The 5,527-nt window shown below is 33.9% G+C and overlaps 1 long non-coding RNA gene across 1 annotated transcript; it reads left to right on the plus strand.

Annotated features, from left to right (window-relative positions):
- The first annotated feature begins 276 nt into the window (after positions 1-276).
- LOC148782401 (uncharacterized) lies at positions 277-4,930 on the plus strand. The gene is made up of 2 exons (XR_016053168.1): positions 277-603; positions 4,420-4,930. It is a non-coding gene; the product is annotated as an uncharacterized LOC148782401 (long non-coding RNA).
- Positions 4,931-5,527: the final 597 nt, after the last annotated feature.

The raw sequence follows: 5,527 nt of genomic DNA on the forward strand, positions 1-5,527 counted from the left end.
GAAACTTGCTTGAAGCACAATGTAGATGGAGGGGTAAGCAACCCCTAAGAAGGTGAATTCAAAACAATAAGACCAGGCACAGTCTGTGCTAAGTCAAGTGCGGCCTAAGTCGAGGGTGAATCGAACGGGACACGGTTCAGGGAGGGTGCAAGCAACCCTCAATATATATATATATATATGGAAAAAGCTTGGGTGAGCCAGCTCTCCTACAAGTTTCGCGTGAGCCCAACAGTTGAGATGAAGAGTGGGAAAAAGGACGGGCGCGATTAAAAACCTACTCTCTATGAACATGCTTAGGCGCGTTCTCTCTCTCTCTAGGCAACTGTGAAGAACCCACTCTATCTCTCACATGTTCTTCTTGCAACTCCCCTGTGAAGACCCACTCTTCCTCTCTCCCCCGTTCTCCCTCCATCTCTCTATATCGTGAAGAACCCAATCTCTCTCCCCCTTCTCCCTCTCTCTCTCTATCTCATGAAGAACCAGGAGGCGATCTCCCATGAAGCACCAAGAACCAGGATCCTTTCTTTCCCTCGTTCTCCCTCTCACTCTCTCTCTCTCTCTCTCTCTCTTTCTCTCTCTCTCTCCCGTTGAACCCAAAATCAGGTACACTAGTAGGTTTTTATTCAGCAAAAATTTATTCAACAAATATTTGGAGGTTTAGGTTTTTGTATGATCAAATATTGAGGATTTTAGATTTAAATTCTTATGGATTTAAATGTGCTGGTTTTTTTGTGTTCCTTGTACATTTTGTATGCTCTGATTTTGATTAATTCGATTGTGAAGCCCAAAATCAAGTAAACCAGTACCAAAATTACGGATTTAGGTTTCAATTCTAATGGATTTGATTTTTTTTTATCCTCTTGTACATTTTGTATGCTCTGAATTCGATTTGTTCAGCAAATATTTGAGGGTTTAGGTTTTGTATGATTTCTATTGCTATGATTTCCATTAATTCGATTGTGAAGCCCAAAATCTAGAATACCAGTACAAAAAATTGTGGATTTAGGTTTCAATTCTCATGGATTTGATTTTTTTTCATCCTCTTGTACATTTTGTATGCTCTTAATTCGTTTTGTTCAGCAAATATTTGGGGATTTTGGTTTTTGTATGATTTCTATTGCTCTGATTTCCTTTAATTCAATTGGGAGGCCCAAAATCAAGTACATCAGTATAAAAAATTACGAATTTAGGTTTCAATGCTCATGGATTTGTTTTTTTTTCTTCCTCTTGCACATTTTGTTTGCTCTGAATTCGATTTATTCAGCAAATATTTGGGGGTTTAGGTTTTTGTATGATTTTTGTTGCTCTGATTTCCATTAATTCGATTGGGAAGCCCAAAATCAGGTACACCAGTACAAAAAATTATGGATTTAGGTTTCAATTCTCATCAATTTGTTTTTTTTTCTTCCTCTTGTACATTTTGATTGCTCTAAATTCGATTTGTTCAGCAAATATTGGGAGGTTTAGGTTTTTGTATGATTTTTATTGCTCTAATTTTCATTAAAGAGATTGTGAAGCCCAAAATCAAGTACAACAGTACCAAAACTTGTGGATATCGGTTTCAATTATTATGGATTTGTTTTTTCTTCTTCCTCTTGTACATTTTGTATGGTTTGAATTCGATTTGCTCAGCAAATATTTGGGGGTTTAGGTTTTTGTATGATTTTTATTACTCTTATTTCCATTAATGAGATTGTGAAGCCCAAAATCAACTCCATGAGAATTTAAATTCTTATGGATTTAAATGTGCTGGTTTTTTTGTGTCACTTATACATTTTGTATGCTCTGATTTCTATTAATTCGATTGTGAAGCCCAAAATCAAGTACACCAGTACCAAAAATTATGGATTTAGGTTTCAATTCTCAGGGATTTGATTTTTTTTCTTCCTCTTGTACATTTTGCATGCTCTGAATTTGATTTGTTCAGCAAATATTTGGGGGTTTAAGTTTTTGTATAATTTTTATTGCTCTGATTTCCATTAATTCGTTGTGAAGCCCAAAATCAGGCACACCAGTACCAAAAAATGTGGATTTAGGTTTCAATTCTCATGGATTTGATTTTTTTTCTTCCTCTTGTAATTTTGTATGCTCTGAATTCGATTTGTTCAGCAAATATTTGGGGGTTTAGGTTTTTGTATGATTTATATTGCTCTGATTTCCATTAATTCGATTGGGAAGCCCAAAATCAGGTACACTAGTACCAAAAATTATGGATTTAGGTTTCAATTCTCATGGATTTGTTTTTTTTCCTCATGGATTTTTTTTTTTTCTCATGGATTTATTCAGCATGAAATTATTCAGAGCTTTGTATTTGGGGGTTTAGGTTTTGTTTTGGTTCCGATTCTCATCAATTTGTATGCTTTCTTCCCATTGTGCATTTTTGTATCCTCTGAATTCGATTAGTGTTCAGCAAAAAATTAGGGGTTTCGGTTTTTGGGTGATTCTTATTGCTTATTTGCTTTCTTCCTCATGTACATTTTTGTATGCTCAGAATTTGATTTGCGTTCAGCAAAAAATTGGGGGTTTTGGTTTTTGGGTGATTTTTATTGCTTATTTGGACATAGATATATTGTAAGCTTTGAATTCGATTTTTTCAGCAAGTATTTGGGGGTTTCGGGTTTTTGGTGATTCTTATTGCTTTGATTTCGGTTTATTCGATTGTATGGTTGTCGGTCCAGGATTTTTCTTGCTGAGCTTATTTTGATATAGATATATTGTAAGCTCTGAATTTGATTTTCTCAGCAAATATTTGGGGGTTTCGGTTTTTTGGCGATTCTTATTGCTCTGAGTTCGGTTTATTCGATTGTATGATTGTTGGTCCATGATTTTTCTTGATGAGCTTATTTGGATGTAGATATATTGAGACAGTTTTAAGTGCTTAGAACTTGGTGTTTGTTAAGGTATATGAATATACTGATAGGGTTTTCTCCAAACCAACATTCAGTTTTGTGGACCTGAATGTGTTTTTCTTACTTTGCATAAAAAAGAACTTTTGTTTTCCTTTGTATTTTCAGAGGCAAATCTACGATGAAATAAACTTTGTCGTGTGTCCCTTTGTATTTTAAGAAATTTTTTTTTTTTGTTTAATATGTTAACTTGATTTCTAATATTTGAGATAAGCTTGGGTTTTTATGATGTGACAATTTTTTTTTAATGCTTATCTACCTATTGAAGGGCATTTCCTGCATTTAGTATTGTACTTATGTACTATGGCAAATTAGAGTATTGGAAATGCATTTGCTTATTGCATGGTGCTCTTTAGGATTTCAAATTTGTTTTTTGGAAATATGTGAACTTGATTTCTAATATTTGAGAACTACTAATTGTGTCAATTGGTGAATGTTGTTATCGTGTTTCGGGGCCATTTTGTGAATTTTCCTCTATTATAAATGTTGTTATATACTAATTGGGAAAGTGTGTAATGCAGTAAGCAGGCTTATTTGTTTTCCATCCATGTGTTTTTGGAATTAGTTGGAAGGGTTATAGAGTTGAAGTTTCGTAGTCACTTGCTGTGTTTCAATTTATTTAATGTATAATTAGAAAGGAGCTCAAGTTTTTCAACCTTCGATATTTCAGAGTTCTTTGCTTAATAGGATTTTTTGAAGATGTGTTCCTCTTGTTGTCAGGAGAGGAGGTTTTGTCAATCTTTAATACCAACCATGTTACAGTATTTGTCCTATGAAATGTTTTAATTATTCGAAGATGGATTACACCGTTGGCCTGGTGATGTTAGAGTATTTACTATGCAATTCTATGTTCATTGAGGTTTCATAGTGTTTGTGACATCATTTTGTGTCATAGGAGATGGAAACCTTTGATAGGAATGGGTTAGCCATCAAATTTTTGCATGTGGTGGTACGCATATTGCCTCATAGTAATATTGAAGTTAATTCTTTCATGTTGAAGTATATTTTGAAATGCATAATGTTCTATGAGGAAATTATTGTTATGGCTTCATAAAACTCGTATATTCAGACTGTGGCTATTGCAAGTAAGGGGTATTTAAATGTTGTAAAGTGTGTCTATAAACACTTTAATAGTATTTAATTTGTCCCTTTTTGTGACATTCCAGGCAGTTGCATTGTGGGTGTTTAGACACACTTTAATAGTATTTAATTCCAGACAGTTGCATTGTGGGTATTTAGACGCACTGTAATACTATTTAATTCCAGGTAGTTGCATTGTGGGTGTTTTTCCTAGGCAAGATTTAGTGTGTCCTATTGTTTGTTTTGGATACAATATGATGATCAATGTATTATAGGGTTATAATATGTTCACGTAGTTTGTGGCTGATTTTTGTGACTTTTCTCTTGGAAAATGTTATTTTAGATTGCTCACAACTTTTCTGAGTTAGTAATAAAAATCACTTGAAGAAAGTCTGGTTTTACACTGATGATGATATTTACATTTTTATTGTAGGCCCTATCAATGTTATCTGATTCTACAAGTAATTGAGGATATACACCTCGACAATGCCCTAAGTGCAGTATAGATTGTGCTCTGAAACCATCGGCAAGTCCAAATAACCCAAACAAGATGTACTATAAGTGTGTATTATGTGGGTTCTTCCAATAGTATGATGAATATGTTACAGCTGTGTAAAATGTCAATTTAAGACGTCGCAATACACAACAGTGGAATCTAATGCATCAATCACAAGAACATGTTATGGTCGATCAAGAAACAAGTGTTGGCCATGATGCGATACTCGGTGCCATAGGACGTTTGCAACAATTTTAGCTTAGTGCAATTGGGCGTTTGCAACAATTATTGTACTTCTTATGTATAATAAATGTGTATTTTCTTGCGCTCCTGTTTTTCATTTTTGTAGTCCTTATTCGAAACATGTAATAGTTTCTTGGTGTTCCTTATTCGAAACATGTACTAATATAATTATTCGCATTATGGAATTGAACTCGTTCTCCTGTTACATTTAATCTTGTAGTTGGAAGTTGCAATATGGTGCATGTTGTAGTTGCAAAACATTTGCAGGTGAAAAAAAAGTACAATGTGCATATTGGCCTTTTATTTTTTCGAATTCAGTTGTTTCAATTGTTGGGAATGTAGTGTATATCAAACAACTCTATGAACAAAACATGTAATCCACATTAGGTGCTCACAAGATGCACTATTTTTAAAGTTGAGATGATCTATTGGTGAGTGTTATAAAGTTGAACAACTTTTTCGGATGAGAAGAAACTTGGAAACATCCCACACCCTACACATAATGTAATCATTCACTAAAGTCCTGCTCTTATTTTGTAATTGCACCATTGATAGGGTTATATTCGTATCATATATGATACAAAAACCTATCATAAATTCCAAACGCAATAAGCATTGCTGCAATATTTTTTGTTTTTCAAGCCATATACTAAACTAAACTTGTCATAAATTCCAAACGCAATAAAGCACTGCTCCAATATTTTTTGTCGTTCAAGCCATATAACATATAAAACCTGTCATAAATTCTAAACTCAATAAGGCTTTGCTGCCATATTTTTTGTTTTTCAAGCCATATATCATA

The sequence above is a fragment of the Amborella trichopoda genome, chromosome 4 (genome assembly GCF_054954075.1).
Source record: "Amborella trichopoda isolate Santa Cruz 75 chromosome 4, AtrichopodaSantaCruz75HAP2 v2.0, whole genome shotgun sequence".
Lineage (NCBI taxonomy): Eukaryota > Viridiplantae > Streptophyta > Magnoliopsida > Amborellales > Amborellaceae > Amborella > Amborella trichopoda.